At 42.8% G+C, this 17776-nt stretch overlaps 1 long non-coding RNA gene across 1 annotated transcript; it reads left to right on the top strand.

Moving 5' to 3' along the window:
- The first annotated feature begins 183 nt into the window (after window positions 1-183).
- Window positions 184-17755, top strand: LOC120323870. Its single transcript, XR_005564783.1, has 3 exons — window positions 184-286; window positions 15293-15593; window positions 17727-17755. It is a non-coding gene; the product is annotated as an uncharacterized LOC120323870 (long non-coding RNA).
- The last annotated feature ends 21 nt before the right edge of the window (window positions 17756-17776 follow it).

Raw genomic sequence — 17776 nt, 5'->3', positions numbered from 1 at the left:
CCCGGAAGGGGCGGAGCCTGCGGTAACGGCCGGCGCGCGCGGGCGTGGGCGATAACCCCCCCCCTCCCGCCCGCTCCCGCCCGGCCCGGGGCGCGCGCCCACCCGGCTCTGTGCCCGCGCGGGGGTGCGCGCGCGGGAGTGCGGAGGGAGGGCAGAGGGGAGCGCAGCGGCGGCGCGAGGCCCGCGCGGGGGGCGGGGCCGCGCGGGGGCCACTGACGCCACTTCCGGTGGAGGCCCGGCGGGAGGAGCCCGGCGGCGCAGTCCCGCCCGCCCCAAGATGGCGGAGGTATCTACGCTCCCTCTCCGCCTGCGGGCCCGTGCTGCCATCTTCCCGGGGCGAGAGGAGGAGGAGGAGGGCGAAGGGGAGGGGGGCCGGGAACGGGTCGCCAGCGATAGGCGGCGGTGGTGGAAGGGGGAATGCGGCCGCCGCTGGGCCTGTCCCGCCGGTCGCCGGGCTTCTGCGGGGGGCCCAGCTAAGGCCCCGGCGTGCCCAGTGGCCGCTCTCGGCCCACGTGGCCTTTGCGACCTGAGTGCGGGCGATGGGGCCGCGGGTGCCCTGCTGGCACAGAGTCACAGGATCAACTGGGTTGGGAAAGACGTCTGAGATCACCGAGTCCGACCTGTTACCGAACACCACCGTGTTAATTAGACCATGGCGCTGAGTGCCACATCCAGTCTTTATTTAAACACCGCCAGGGAGGTTACCGCTTAGGTGTGGTAGCCGACTGCGTTCCTGACAGGCTGTGTCTGCTTGTTCTAGGTGTATACAGAATTTTCAGGGTTGAGAGGGACCTCTGGAGATCACCTAGTCCAACCCCTCTGCCAAGGAAGTGTCACCTAGAGCAGGTGACACAGGAACACGTCTGGGTGGGTTTTGAATGTCACTAGAGAGGGAGACTGTACAACCTCCCTGGGCAGCCTGTTCCAGAACTCTGCCACCCTCAATGTATACATTAAGAAATTCTTGCCTATGTTGAGGTGAAGTATTCTTGGGGGATAGGAGACCTTGAGGCTGTTTGTGTACACAGTGCCCACACATCTAGTGGCCACAGCTTTATATCTCTAGTCCCAGTGCATCCCTGTCTGCAACCCTTTACTACGCAGCAAAGTATCTCTGAAGCTCTATACACAGCTGCTGCAGTCAGTGCAGCTAGTAATGCTTGCCTGTAATCCATGTAAACCATGGCATTCCCTCGTGACCGTTCCTTGTGTACTGGTCTGTATCCTCAAATATTCCACCAACACGTTTTACCAGTCTTGACATCTTTGACATACAAGAACCTGACATTTGTGTGGCGTGCCCTGCAACCACCCCACTTCACCTGTCCCTACAGGAACAAACTGAAATTGCTTTTATATACCACAGAAGCATTTTCAAAACGTTGATCGATTTACTCTGATTTCCAGGACCCTGTGTAACCATTATAGCTGTAAAAACTATTTACTAGAAAATATTGAGAAAATATTAAAGTATATAGGAACAACGGCTTAACTGACAGAGATTTAAGTTTATAACACAACAATCTTGAATTAATAAAACTTGCATCACTAGCCTTTTCAATCAGAAGCATTAAAATGGGACACAGGTATGAACAATCTAATAACAATACATAGCAATGCATTTAATTGATTTGATAGTAAAAGATACTTTTATAAGCATCTTTCATTCTATCTATCCAGCAAATATGGGTACGTTTATTTAGCTGGTATTCTAGTACATGGAAATGTTTGAGGATTTGTGTTTTCATTGAATTTTAAATTTCATATGAACAAGGTAAAAGACCTAAAAGGGTAGTTTTACCAGAAAAATTACCAGAGTGATGTGACCCAGTTCCCTGGTTAAAGCTTTAGCAACATTCATGTCATCCATGTTGGTAAAGAAAGCATTGACTTAAAGTGTTTTACTTCTGGATGTCTTTTCTGTTGTGTCAGTTGTCACTTGCATGGTTACATTCTTGGCAACATGAGCAGGGTGAGCTGTGGTGAATGCCATAAAGTTGGAGGATAAAACCACTGGGCGGTTAATTTTTTTACTCAAATCATGAAACTTATGTGTCTGTATGTGTGGAAAGAGCAAATCAAGGTCTTGGCAGAAAAAAGAATTGGCATCATATGCAGGAATTTCTACTGCAGTTTCTGATGTTGAGAATGGTAGTGGAAGAAAGACTACTCCAATGGATAACTTTTTTTCTGATACTGGATTTATAATGCTTTAAGTTTTTGTTTTTCAACAGTTATATGGATATTTCTTAAAAAGTCATAATTAGCTGTCTAGTAATTTCATACATTTTCCTTTTTTAAATTTATTTTGTTAGGTCCACTTCATAGGTTGCTTGCATTTCCCAGTGGTTTTTAGATACACTCTGTCATTTGTAGCATATCTGAAATATAACATAATGCATTCCTGTCAGCCATGTTGTACAGAACACAGTAGCTATATATCTTATGAAACAGTACGAAAGACAACACAAAATACTGAAGTAAAGTGTGTGAAAACAATCAAACTGATTGGGTACATCAAATCCAGTATTTTTACTGGTCCAGATGGTATAAGTTAATGCCTAGAGAAGTACAAGAGCAAGCATATATGTGCATTTTACTTGTTTAACTTTGCCACCCTATGACCATTTTCAGCTTACTGATTTTCTGAACCGTGCATGATTAGTCTTTTTTTGTAAACATCAGAGAATCTTTTCCAAGAATTTGTCCAAGCACACCGTAAACATATGTATAAATATCATTTTTTGCAGCATCTTTCACAAAATCTTTTGTCAAGAAGACCCAAGTGTCTGGCAGATTTTATACAAAGAAACAAGCCCTTTTGCATTCTTGGAAGTATAGTCCCATTAATTTCTGTGATTTTCATTCCTATGAGTGCTCATAATGAGAGGGAAAAAGGCAAAGGAGATATGTACAGATGTTGATGTTAAGGGATAGGCAACTTAGTGCAGATCAGACGCTGTCTGATTGCTTGCCGTGGTTCTTTTGGATACTGTAGTAAATGCACAAATGACCAAACAGTTCTACTTAGGTCAGTTGTTTATTACTTATCTAATGGGTAAATACTAGTACACAAAACAGTCTTACACTTAGGCTATCTTATAGCCGTAACAAGTCATTCACTGGTGTCTTGAGTATTTTTTACTTATCCCCTTTATGGTGTGGATGTCCCCTCTTAACTGATGATCTGCATATCTGTAGTCCAGCTATATGTGGTACCTGTTCTCCAAATGCCTACTGATATTTGGGTGTTGTTTACGGTTAGGTGAAGTTGGCTTGGTCCGTTGACTAGGGTCAGTCCCTTGCTGTTTGCATGAATAGTATCTGCTTACTATGTTGGCTTTTCTTCTTCAGTTACCATCCCAGAGTATCATTGAATCATGGAGTCATAAAATAGTTTGAGTTGGAAAGGGCCTTCAAATGTCACCCAGTCCAGCCCCCTTACAGAGAGCAGGGACATTTCCAACCAGATCAAGTTACCCAGATCCCTGTCCCACCTGACCTTGAATAGTTCCAGGGATGAGGCATCCATTACTACTCTGGGAAACTTGTGCCAGTGTTTTACCACTCTCATTGTAAAAAATTTCTTCCTTATATCTAGTCTGGATCTACCCTTTATAAGCTTATCCTATCACTACAGGCCCTACTAAAAAGTGTGTGTTAATCTTTCTTGTAAGCCCCCTTTAAGTACTAAAAGGCTGCATTAAGATCTACAAAGAGCCTTTTCTTGTCCAGGCTGTTCAACTCCAACTCTCTCGGCCTTTCCTCATAGCAGAGGGGCTCCAGCCCTAATCCTTGTGGCCCTCCTCTGGACCTGCTCCAACAAGTCCATGTCTTTCCCGTACTGAGGATTCCGGAGCTAGATGTGGTGCTCCAGGTAGAGTGTCACCAGAGCAGGGCAGAGAGGTACAGTCACTCATTCAGGAATACACACTCTATCTATCTGTACGAGACAGTTGAGGAACTGAGATGCCTTTTCTTCTGCTAACTCAACTACCTGTGCAGTCTGCATGTTTGGCCTTGGGGATGGGAACAGATGGCTGCACTGCTTTGCTGGGCAGGAGGTGCAGTAGTGCATGCATTTCGTGGTTGCCTAGGCCTTCTGTTATGTGAACAGTAGTGCTATGCTGCTTTGGAAGGCCTGGGTTCCGCTGAAGATAAGTTTATATCTTTTCCGCATAGAAAATACTTTATTTTCTTAATTTATATTCTTAAAAATATTATTTATTGTGTTTATACTTTACCCTAGATGCTGGTTGTCTCATCAGTTGTTGATGAGACAGATTGGGTATTGTCTATTGTCAGGGGGTTTCCATGTGAACTGTTCGCCTCTCTCTTGTACTATCATTAGTATTGTCGCTCTTAACTGTTTGCTTTCTTATCTCATTGCTATTTCCAGTAAATTGTACTCATCTCAACCTGTGATCTTTACCTTTTGTGGCTCCAGTTCTCCTCTCCAACCACCTGCAGGAGGAGGAGAAGGGGGAGCGAGTGAGGAGCAGCCTGGTTTGGAGAGTCTCATTGGGAGCACTAAACTGGGGACTACCATTCCTAAACGACAACAGCTGTACGTAATGAGAGCTGTTATGTCTACCTCTGTGCTTGTTATGCACTGGAGGATTTAAGGGGCTGCAGCCTGATCACTGGGTTGAGTATCTTGCATCCACATTAGCAACTGAAACATATTATGTGCACTCATGGAATCCATCTTCCAGTTTGGTTACATTAGAAAGTGCGTTGCAAAGATGGCGTTGTGAAGAGAGTCGAAGCATGATAAGTGAGGGCAGTAGATTTGCCTTGATAATACACTGTTGATATGCACCAAAATGCTGTCCAAAGACAACTCTGAAGCTTGACCCGTTAATCACTATTTTCAGTATAACAGGAACTCAGAGCAAAAAAAGAGGGTTTATCATCTCTGGAAGAAGGAACAGGCAACTCAGGAAGAGTGCAAGGATCTCATTAGGTCATGTTGAGAGAAAATTAGAAAGGAAAAGCTCAACTGGAACTCAATCTGGCTGCCACTGTGAAAGACAATGAAAAGTGGTTTTATAAATGCATCAACAATGAAAGGAGGGCCAAGGAAAATCTCCATCCGTTATTGAACACAGAGGGGAACACTGTCACTGTGAAGATGAAGAAAAGGCTGAGGTACTTAATGTCTTCTTTGTCTCAGTTTTTAACAGTAAGACTGGTTATGCTCAGGAAAACCAGTCTCGTGAGCTGTTAGACAGGCACAGGGAGCAGAATAGATTCCCTGCAATGCAGGAGCAAGTAATTAATGGCTTGCTGAGCCATTTAGACATTCAGAAGTCTATGAGACTGGATGGGGTTCACCCAAGGGTACTGAGGGAGTTGGAAAAAGAGCTCACCAAGATGCTTTCCATAATTTATCACCAGTCCTAGCTAACTGGGGAGGTCCCAAAGGACTGGAGGTTGACCAATGTGGTGCTCATCTGTGAGAAGGATCTGAAGGAGGATCCAGAAGACTACAGGCCTGCCAGCCTGACCTTGGTGCCAGGGAAGGTTATGGAACAGAGTATCTTGAGCGTGACCACACAGCATACGCAGGAAACTGGGGCATCAGACCCAGCCAGCAGGGGTTTATGAAAGGCAGATCCTGCTTCACCAACCTGATCTCCTTCTGCGACAAGGTGACCTGCCTAATGCATGCAGGAATGGCTGTGGATGTTGTCTACCTGGACTTCAGCAAAGCCTTTGATACTGTCTCCCGTGGCATTCTGGAAAAGCTGGCAGCCCATAGCTTGGACAGGTGCACTCTGTGCTGGTTTAAGGACTGACTGGATGGTTAGGCCCAGAGAGGGGTATTGAATGGTGTCATATCCAGCTGGTGACCTGCCACCAGTGGTGTTCCCCAGGGCTTGGTTTTGGGGCCAGTTGTGTTTAGTATCTTTATTGATCTGAATGAGAGGATTGAGTGTACGGTTGCCAAGTTTGTGGACGACACCAAGTTGTGGGGTAGTGTTGATCTGCTGGAGGGTAGGAAGGCTCTGCAGAGGGATCTGGACAGGCTGGATCAATGGGCTGAAGCCAATGGTGTGAGGTTCAGTAAGGCAAAGTGCTGAGTCCTGGCCTTGGATCACAACCCCAGGCAGTGCTACAGGCTGGAGGAAGAGTGGCTGGAAAGCTGCCCAGTGGAAAAGGACCTGGGTATGCTGTTTGACAGTGGCTAAACATGAGCCAACCATTTGCCCAGGTGGCCAAGAAGGCCAGTGGCATCCTGGCTTGTATTAGGCAGCAAGACAAGGGCAGTCATTGTCCCTCTGTACTCGACACTGGTGAGGCCACACCTCAAGTCCAGTTCTGGGCCCCTCAATTCAGGAAGGACATTGAGATGCTGGAGCAAGTCGAGAGAAGGACAGTGGAGCTGTGGAAGGGTCTAGAGGGTAAGTCATATGAGGAACGACTGAGGGAGCTGGGGCTGTTTATCTGAGGGGAGACCTCATCACTCTCTACAACTACCTGAAAGGAGGTCATAGCAAGGTGGTTGCCTCTTTTCCCAGGCAAATAATGACAGGGCAAGAGGACATCATAGCCTCAAGCTGCACCAGGGGACGTTCAGGCTTGACATCAGTAGGAATTTCTTCACGGAAAGGGTTGCTGACTATTGGACTGGGCTGCCCATGGAGGTGGTGGAATCACCATTCCTGGAGGTGTGTTCAAGAAACAACTAGACATGGCACTAAGTGCCACAGTCTAATTGATAAGGTGGTGATTGGTCAAAGGTTGGACTCGATGATCTTAGAGGTCTTTTCCAACCTAAACAATTCTGTGCTTCTGTGATTTAATGTTTCTTAGAGTTTGGCTACACTGCATGTGTAATAAACAAGTATCATATACAGAAATATCAGTAATTATTTTTAAAATTATATTAAGATATGTTCCTAGAGCAGCTTTCCTATATCATCATGGCTAGGCTTCGTGAACGAAGATTTGGGAAGGCTCTATCCACATTTGTTACAGGCACGCTGGTGGCTTATGAGGCCAATACGAGACAGACATGTCCGATTGCAAAAGGCACAGCAGAAAGACTCCTTAGATGGTGTATTCCGCAAGACACGGTTCTTTCTGCGTTGCCTTTTCTCCTCGAGAGTGATCCTGCGTGCGTTCTCAAAGGAGACAGCTGCGTTATAGATGGTGTGTCTCCAGGCCTCGAGCAGCTTTCCTATATAATGGTTATATAATAATCCAGTATAAAAGAAATCTGTTGTTCTTCAGTACTTGAAACAACAAATGTAAAATACACTTTGTAGACATATATTATGCCACATCGTATGTTAAATAAACAAATACAGATTTGTTTGGGTACCATACAAAATCTGAGATTATAGAAGCCACTGAGAATCCACATTTCTTTTTGGAAAATTGCTAAAATTTTCAGCCCTAATCCTGAAAGAAATTCCTTTAATTACTGAATTCAGGGTTTGTAGTTGTTTAACCAGAGTTAGGAGAATTATTTAAACAATTTCTGCATAAATAATTTTGCTCCAACTTTCCAGTGTCAGGGAATGGTGCCTAAATGATGACCTTCCTAAGTGTGTCAATGTCAGAAGTTCCTGAGTCTAAGCATGGGCTTTTGTACAGACACCAGAGAAGGTGTTCAGCTGTCTGGCTGACCACACATGAGGCTTTAAAATTTCTCCCTTATGCTCAAAGATGATGGCAGAAAAGTCTTTGGTTTGGATGGAATTATCTTCTTGATCTGTTCCGATTAAATCAATCCTCTCCAGACAGCGACAAAGGATAATGTAATTAATTGTTACTTTCTGCATTCTTGCGTCTGGCAGAGTTAGTGCAAGTCCTTGCCTTTATCAAAGTGTGGCTGGGCTTTGTAACTGCTGTGAAGACCAAGTGAGCATTGTCCTTTCCAGAAAAGAGAAGTTCAGACACTTGAAGTAGTAAATGAATGTAACTGTACTGGTTGTGAGAACGGTACTGCCTACTCCATGAGCGGGTAATATTTCAGATGAACTTTAAAAATCTAATAGAGACTTTCTCTAATACAAATATCAACCCTGAAGAACATATGCCTAGTAGATCTAATTTAAATTCAGCATATAATTATAAACCAAATCATCCACTTATTTACATAGATTTGGCTTCTTTGTTGAAGTCAAATGGGGATACTTCATCACTAGGCTGGGGTAGAGTAGACCAGTTTAGGGTCTTCTAGTAGACTTGGCTTTGTAAACAACAGCCTTTGTTTGTGATATAATGCTTTGTATATTGAGTCAGTGAGCCAAACACATACAAATTTGCAGTGGGAGTTGTGGTATACAGTCAAGGGCATTGTGGCCTGCCTTTGGTATAAATATGTCCAGTTTTGCGCTACACTTTTTCACCCATTGCAGTGAGCCTAGAGAAAACATTTATTCAAGCCTCTTATGTATATTTTCATTTCTTTCCTAATTTGTACAATCAAATCTGTCAGATTCAAAACCTGTTACATACTAAAGCTTAAAATCTGTTACTATTTTGGGAATTATTTTTTTTCTTCTTGGTAGCATCTAAGATTAAAAGCATGTAAAAAGACTCCAAAAGTGCACGTCCCCCTCTGCACAGGCACACAGGCAGAGTTCCATTTACTTGACTGAGGGTCTCTGGAGTTCTCCATTTTCAGAGTCCTGTGATACCTCTCCTGGAGGCTGATCCTACAATCAAACAATGCTGGCTGTGCACATTGGTCATGGTTGCAGGGCTCTGAAATGGAGACATGTCTGTCCTGGCAACAGTGGTCAAGCAGGGTGGGCTGCAAGTGCTGGAAAGGCCTGCCCCAACAGGCTGACTGGGGAACTTGGGCTGCTGGACTGCTTGTTTAAAGCAGCAGGAGGCAGGAAGAGGAGCAGTACTATTTCCAAAAGCTTGATATTCAGGGCAAGTGAGAGTGCTGCCAGAAGTCTACTTCCATAACTTTGGCTCATCAACTGAGGGGTGAAACAAGCTCCAGTTCTTTGAAAGACATGGGTGTGAACTCCTTCCTTGCTAAGAGCATAGCATGAGCTTCCTCAGCAAGGGACCCTGGCTGTACAGTACCAACCATGTGGGTAACAGTGGGCCAGGATAAGGTTCCAGCTACAGAATGGTAGAAGCATCAAAGCTGCCCGGCACCTCTGGAGAGCACATAGTCCCACCCCTGCCCAGAACAAGTCAGCTACAGCAGATTGCTCAGGGCTGTGTGTCCAATCAAGCTGGAGTATTTCCAGGAATGGAGACTTCACAACTTCTCTGAGCAACCTGTTCACAGCCACCCTCACAGAAAAAAAAAATTCTTCTTACGTTTAAATGGAATCTTGGATATTTTGACTTTTGTCCATTGCTGTTTCTGCTGTCACTGCGACCACTGAGAGGAGTCTCGCTCTGTCTTTACTTTGGTCATCAGATATTTATATACATTGATAAGATCTTCCTGAGCTTTCTCTTCTCTAGGCTAGACTCACAGCTCTCTCAGCCTTTCCTTCTATGAGAGGTGCTTTAGTCTCTTAATCATTGTTATCCTTTGCTGGACTTACTCCGGTATGTTCATGTCTCGCTTGTGCTGGAGAGCCCAGGACTGCACTCAGCACTCCAGATGTCTCTCCCCGGAGTCAGCAGAGAGAAAGGATGACATCTCCCTGCCTGCTGGCAAACTCTTCTTCTTGAAGAAAAGGAGGCTGTCAGCCTTTGCTGCAAGTGCATGTTGTTAGCTCGTGGTCTACTCATCCTTCAGGGCCTCCAGGTGTTTTTTTGTCAAAGCTGCTTTCCAGCTGCTCAGTCGTCAACCTGTGGAGGGTTATTTCATTCCAGTTGCAGAATTTGGCATTTTCTTGTAACAATTCTGTTGGCTCGTTTCTCCAGCCTGTTCAGATCTGTCTGTATAGCAACACTCATCTCAGTTTTGTATTATCTGCAATTTTGCTAAGGTGGCAGTCTTGTCCCACCACTTCTAGGTGCTTAATGAAATTGTTAAACTGGACTCAGTCTCAATCCCTGAAGCATACCAGTAGTGACCACCCCACACCAGTTGGTGTTTGTGTGAGTGACCAAAACCCTTTGAGCCTGGCAGTTCAGCCAGTTTTCAATCCACCTTCATTTTTGTAGTCCATGTTTTATCAGTTTGTTGGAGGGTGTTACAGATGACAATGTCAAAACCCTTGCTGAAGTTGAGATAAACAACAGCCACTATTTTCCACTAATCCACTGAGCCAGTCATTTCCTGTTTGGTTATCAGGTTGGTCACACATAATCTAGGATTCATAAATCTATGCTGACTACTCCCAATCACCTTCATTTCCTTAAAATGTCTGGAAACGGTGTTCTGGATTACTTGCTCCAGTTACCTACTGGGATTGATGTGAGAATGATTAATCTGTAATTTTCTGGATCCTCCTTTGTGCCTTTCTTGAAGCTGTGGATGGCATTTGCTTTTTGCCAGTCTTCAGGAACCTCTTCAAGTTGCAGTGACATTTCAAAATTACTTGAGAGTGGCCTCACAAGGGCCAACTCTCTCAGCACTCTTGTGCAACCTATCAGATCTTGTGAATGTGTGAATGCCCAGTCTTGCTTGAAAGTTCTCTAATCTGATCCTCCTCCACGAAGGATAAATATTCTTTCCCCTGGTCTTTCCCGCTGGTCTTAGTGACCTGAGACTGCTTTATCTATCTCTAAAGACTGAGATGAAGAAAGTATAGACTACTTGGGCCTTCCCCATCTCCCTTACTTCTTGCTCCCTGACCATTCAGCAGTAGGCCCAGATTTTCCCTCGCCTTCCTTTTTCCAAAGATGTATCTGTAGAAAGCTTTCTTTTTGTCCCCATATCCCTCACCAGAGTCAACTTTCCTAACCCTTCATAAATGCCTCTTCAAACATTAGGGTTTGCCCACTTATTCTTAGCCATCAGCACCCAGCCACCTCATCATCCATCCCAAGGCAGAGAGCCATCCCAATGCAGGCATTGGGACCCAGGCATCCCTATTGCTCTCTCACATAAGAGATATCACCTCCTCACCTTCCCAACCTGAATTCCACAGACCCCTGCATCTGCCCATTGCAGCACTCCAGTTGTGTGACCTATCCTGACATTCTCTCTGATCACCAAATCTCGTTTCAGGCCTTCATGTTATTCCATATTGGTGCTTTTAAGCATTAAGTAAATGTTGCTCTTATGATGACTGACATATTTTCTCAGTCTTTGTGAATCATAGAAATCTTATTGCACTTCAGTACTTGGACCATATTTCACAAGAATCTAAATAAAATATATGTGGTAAGAATGCAGTCTTACTTTACATTGCTTTTAAGAAAAATCAGGGGTATAATTTCTGAATTTAGATATCCCTGCTACAGAATTTCATGTAAGGTTTTAGATAAATGCATTTTTAAATGACCATGATTAAGTGGATGTATCACAAATTAGAAGTTATTTCAAGTAACTGTAGCATGTTTTATTTTTTATTTTTGGCAAGATGTAGGGGGAACAGTAAGATCTAGATTGTGTAAGTTGCGCAGTGCCAACTTCAGTGTCTATTCAAATACAATATTATCATCCAAAGGAGTACAAACACAGTTTTTGAAGACAGGAGAACAGAAACATGAAGAAGTGTGAAGATTTTTTCGGGATCACACACTGAACCAATGGAAGATAAAAAAATTTGGATCTTTGTACTCTGCACCTTGGTACAAATATTTTACTTCACTGTAACTACAATTATTACACAAGTTCGTAAGTCGCAACTTAAAAGCAGGAATTTCATGGCACTGTTATTGTCTCTATGCCCATTCACAGAGTACAATCTGCAAGTTTTATTCAGTGGCTGCAGAAAGACAAGAAGCAATTTTAGCATGCAGTGCAAAAAGTATACTCTCATAGTCTCACTGTGGGCAGAAGGGAAAGAATTTGGCTAAGATTGTGTGTAGGTCTTGTCCAGGCAATGGAAAGGGAGTTCTGGTGGAAGGACAGTTGTTTTCAGGTCAATACCCCTAGGAACATGATTGTTGCAAAAGTGACTATACAGTATCTACCAAAAGTAGAAGATGGGTCCTGGCATGCTTATCTTAAGCTGCCCATGAAGCTCACAGGAGGGATTTGCTGTCCCTGATGAAGGCCAAAACCCATGCAGGTGTCAGCCTACCCACAGTTCATAGTGTCGTGCTCCAGCCTTTCATCCTGGTAAAGCAACAACATAGAAACAACATGGAATCACGCAGTCATTTAATTTGGAAAAGACCTCTAAGATCATCAAGTGTGACCATTAAATTACACTGTCAAGTCTACCACTAAACTTGTCCCTAAGTACCACATCTACACACCTTCTAAATCCCTCCAGAGATGGTGACTCAACAACTTCCCTGGACAACCTGTTCCAATGCTTTGTAACCCTTTTGGTGAAGAATTTTTTCCAGTCTTTTATGGCAGTAGTTAGATTAAGTTCTAGTTGGTCTTTGGCCCTTTTAATTTTCTCCCCGCATAACCTCACAACATCCTTGTAGTCTTCCTGATTTGCCTGCCCCTTCTTCCATAGGTCATAAACTCTCCTGTTTTTTCCTGAGTTCCAGACAAAGCTCTCTGTTCAGCCAGGCCAGTCTTCTTCCCCAGTGGCTCATCTTTTGGCCCACAGGGACAGCCTGCTTCTTTAGGATTTCCTTCTTGAAGAATGTACAGCCTTCCTGGACACCTTTGCCTTTCAGGACTCCCTCACAAGGGAGTCTGTCAATCAGTGTCCTGAATATGCCAAAGTCTGCCCTCTGGAATTCCAAAGTCACAATTCTGCTGAGGCCCATTCTTATTTCTGTGAGAATCAAAAACTGTCATTTCATGATTGCTATGCCCTAGGCAGCCTCCAACCATCACATCACCCACCAATCTTTCTTGGTTTACAAACAACAGTGCCAGCAAATGCCTTCCCTAGTTTGCTCACTCGCTGTTGTGTCAAGACATTCCCTGCCACACACTCCAGGAACCTCGTAGGCTGTTGTATTTTCATCAGACATCTGGTAAGTTTAAGTCCCTGGTAAGAACAGCTTGTGAGACTTCTCCCAGCTGTTTACAGAATATTTTATCTGCCTCTTCACCTTGGTTGTGTGGTCTGTAATAGACTCCCACCAGGATATCTGCTCTGTCATCTTCCCTGAGTCTTACCTATAAACACTCAACTCTATCATCACGATTATTAAGCACTAGATGATCAAAACACTCCCTAACACACAGGGTTACATCATCTCCTCTTCTTCCTTGCCTATGCCATCTGATGAGTTTATAGCCATCCACTGCATCAGTGCAGTTGTGCAAGTCATGCCACCGTGATTTTGTAATGTGTGCTATATAATAGTATTCCTGCTGCACAATGGCTTCCATTTCCTCCTGTTTCTTGCCCATCCTGTGTGCATTGGCATGCATGCACTTCAGCTGGGATATTGATTTCTGGTGGGAGAAGCCCTAATCCTTATGTCACCATTCTCAGGCACGTCTGTGGTTCCTCAGGCACATCTGCAGTTCAGTAGTCCTCACATCTTTGCTACTGCATGATTTCCATCCCCATCTCTACAGAGACAGCAGAGTGAGGGACCTTGCTAGAATACCATCCCTCAGACAGTGGCATGCTGCCACCAGTCTTATCTCCGGCAGGCCTGGTTTTATCCCTTTTCCCTTCAAATCTAGTCTAAAGATCTCTTAATGAGTCCTATTAACTCCTGTGCAAACTCCTTTTCCTCCTTTAAGGCAGGTGCACCCTGTCTGTTGCCAGCAAGCCTGATTTGCTGTAAACTAACCCATGATCAAAGAGCCCAAAATTTTACCGGTGACACCAAGCTCAGAACCAGGTATTGTTCTGCTGATCTTCCTGTTTCTTTTCTCATCATTCCCTCACTACTGGCAGGACAGAAGAGAATACCAGCTATGTTCCTGATCCCTTAATCAGTCATCCTGGTCTCTTGTTTCGCTTGGACAGAGACCAGCAGAGCTGTGAGGCACTTGACTGATTCCCCTTGCTCGCCATTACTAATTGGGTATTAGAGAGCAAAATCCTGAGAGGGGAAGAAAAAGCAACATGAAGGTACCAGTTTCTGTAAATCAGAACGAAGAGGACTGTAAAAGGAGGGAGATAATATGTCCTAAAAGAAGGCCAAAAGGCAGACAGAAAGAAATAATCTCAGCAGCAGCAGCTGAGGATTTTGGCAGACAAAATACCTGCTTTTTTTAGCAGGTTCAAGGATAGTAAAAGAAGAAATAAAATACCAACATTGTTAAATGTCACATGTTTTTTTTTTTTGTCTATCGTAGCTTGTTATCCTTTGCCTCTTTTGATACGTCATGCTATTTTGCTGTGTTATGCAAACAGCAAAAACACTTAATGATTGTAAGTGATGGGATGTGGAGGTGTCCCTCTATCCCTGCCCTCACCTTTTGTATGTAAAGAATTTGGTATAATAGATGAACTACTGACACAACTGTAAGTTTAAAATTTAAGTTTGATTCTGGCATTTCTGGGATTCTAAGCATAACTTCACAAATTTAATATTCTTTCAACCTGTTTTTTTTTTAGGGAATGTCAGAAAAATCAGCATTAGAGATAATTCTATTGTTATGTATATTCTAATACACATCTAATGCAGACCATTAGACTTTCTTTAACTTTTATACTATGTACTTCTCTGTCTGCAAACCCAAAGAGCAAGGAGGTTGCTTTCAGAAAAATTTTGCTTACTTTTTTATTCTTTTTCAGTAGTTGGAGGAGTGGGTTTCTAGAACAAAACTACTGTAAAATTATATCTTAATTCTAATATGTACTTTCTTATAAATGTAAGGTATCATATTTTTAATACTAGAGCATTTTATTTTTACAAGTTCTCAGTCAATAATGCTTCCTGTATAATTACTTGGCTTTTTTTCCCCCTTCTCACTCATTTTTTTTGGGGGGAGGGTGAATTCCTTGGAGATCTTGGGATTATTTCAGCCCTATTTTTTATTTCACATTTTGTATTTTTTTAATATAATATATGATGCAAAATCAATGGTATTCTATTGGATTTTTCCCTCAATATATATTGCACTTTTCTTGTCTGGGTTCAAATAGATTTAATCAAAACATGAAAAGTAATTTTACTGGTGTTGGCCCTTTTGATTGTCTCTAGGCTCTATGGTTATGAAATCCATGAAGTTATTAGTTTACTTAGCAAGATAGTTAATTTCAAAGTTTGATCTTTCCACTTTACACAAAATAAAGTTCCCATTTATGCTAATAATTGAAGTATAACCCTATCAGAAAGCAACTACCTAATATGGCATCTCTTTTATTAGACAAGGACTCTGTATATACAGACAAGACACAGAATTGATGTGAACCCTGAAGATCTCATAAGCAGTATGAGAGACAGAGGAAGAGAAATGAGAGAGAAGGAAAAGCCAACCTTCAGAGATGCCTATAAGCACTGTAGGAGTTCCTGTCCTACTGAGAGAAGAGCCCAGTGATTGTTGCTCCAAAAGAAAAAAAGGATTAAAGGAAGAGCCTGAGGTTTTGCAGTGTTTGCTTGTTTTTATGCCTCAAGAAGAAGCAAATGTCTTAGGGGCCAGCTTGGGATGCATTTAACCTTTGCAGAAGGTAGCGTGCCAGGCATTGACTTTCTCCTCTACCCTTTGGCTTTCTGTTCATTCTGGCATGTATTTATGCCTTCTTAGGAAAGATTTTGACAGTAGCGACTAAAACATGAGTGACTGCAATGGTAGGAGGCAGAGGCTGAGTAGCATTTAAGAACTACCAGAAATAATTAAAAGCAGAAGAGGAAAGTACCTGTGTGGTGCTGGGGGGCTAAGCCGATACACTGTGGATGCTGTTATTATTGACGTCTGCTAGTTTAGTGTTGTTTTCTTAGCCCTGTCCTTTACTGCCCAAATAAGTCTGCCTGGCAGTGCCTGGAAGTAAAAAAGTTGCACTGAGATTTTGAATGCTGGAAGTAGCCTGAATAGTCTTTTTTTTTCTTTTTTTTTCTGTGGGATGGGTTTGTGACAGTCATTCTCTACAATGACTGCAACCTGGCTCACAAGTTCTTTTCTAACTTTTGGTCATTTTAGAAACACTAAAGAAAGAACAGGGAAGCCAGCTTGGCACTTTTAGCTTCAAAGCCTCCCCAGGGGACTCTAATATTGTCTCAAAAGTCATTCTGAGATTTGAAAGTGAATTTTCAAATATGAGAAAATTGGAGTTCTTAGATCAATCCCAAGCAAACTAAGCATAAAACTGTCAAGCTTTCTGTACCAAACTTCCGTTGCATATGAAGATTTAATTCTGGAAAACTGCCCTTAAGGATGCCGGTGGTTTCTGCCAGTCCTGCCTCTGCTGTTTCTAAAACATTGAAAAGCTCACCCCTTCCCACCTCAACTCGGACTGTAACGTCTCTGTGCAGGTTAGGAAGGAAATAATTGATCTAATTTTCTGTTATTTTAAAATATTTATGTGTATGCAACCAGCAAGTGTCAGTACTATATAGACACTAAGGAAATGATAGAGCTGAACACCAGTTAGTGCCATGCAGGGAGAGTGTAAGGAAGCATTTTGAGTTATTCTAGTTGCAATTTTGCCAAGTTGTCAGTTTCCCGAAAAAGCTGGGCAAAGAAATACTCAAATGACAGAGCAGGGAAAAAGTCAAAACAAGTAGGTTACTAATGGCTTTTTTAGTCTCCAAAAATGGATGTACAGATTCTGCTGTGCCCCCTGCTGGGAGAAATTATAGTCAGTCCTGACTCTTCCCATTTCCCAGGACCAGAAGCTATGAAGCACCAGTTGCCTGGCAGGTTGGTGATTATACAGCCCTACAGCCCCGTGTTTGTCCCTAATAGCTGCATTTATAGGACCTAGAGTAAAAAAATTATATGCCAGTCTTATGAGGTAAAAATAACTAGTGGTAGAATGTTTAAGAGACTTCCAGCAAAACTATGTAGGAAACTAAACTTCAGTAGTCCTGATGCTGCTAGAACAATTTTATCTATTTTTACCTTTGGAAAGCTAATGTAGGAAGAAATATTTAGCAGCATGACAATGTATCATCATGTTTTCCTTAATAGGTCTACCAGTCAGAAGGTGTCTACTGGAGAAGAACATTAATTTAGTAGTAGTATTTCCACTTTCAGAGGAGTAAAAGCATGTCACAAACTGCAGAGAAAAAGTTAAATGAAAGAAACAAATGTTAAGAAAATGCTTTTTCAGTCTTATCCCTATAATGGCATTTGTGGGTGTTGATTTAAAAAAATAATACTGCCAAACTAGCCAAGTGAAAATAACTAGTCAGTACTCCCAGAAAAGACTGGGTTGGAAATTTATAAGATTTTTAAAGAGATTGCACAGTCTCTATTTACCTGGGCAAATATTCTTCCTAAGTCACATGTTCTGTAAAATAGAATGTTCCAAAGTTCAAAATCCAGCCTTAAATAAATGTGAGATATATCCTATAGTTGCTGAAGGAAAATCTTTTAATCCCCAGCCTTTTCAAGACAAAGAACCTGACTTTTCATCCTCCTAAATATGATTAATGTCTTGCAACATTTTACTTGGTGTTGCCTCTAATTTCTTTGCAGTCTATTCTTCTTTGTACCTCTATATCTCATTTACTTACCTTTTCTTCTCACTTCATGCTCCCAGTGTACATTTTTCCAATGTTTCTTTTGGTTCTCACACCTTCTATCTCTTAGCACCATTTCACAGTGCTCTGTTCAGATCCTCTGTCTTCCCCATACACAGGTAACTCTGGTCTTCATTTTGAAAAGAAAGAAAAAGAAAGAAAAGAAAAG

The sequence above is a fragment of the Pipra filicauda genome, unplaced genomic scaffold (genome assembly GCF_003945595.2).
Source record: "Pipra filicauda isolate LSUMZ 115617 unplaced genomic scaffold, ASM394559v2 scaffold35_size7292922_pilon, whole genome shotgun sequence".
NCBI classification, from domain to species: Eukaryota; Metazoa; Chordata; class Aves; order Passeriformes; family Pipridae; genus Pipra; species Pipra filicauda.
The sequence above is the reverse complement of the archived record's forward strand: the minus strand, read 5'-3'. Positions and strand labels throughout refer to the sequence as shown.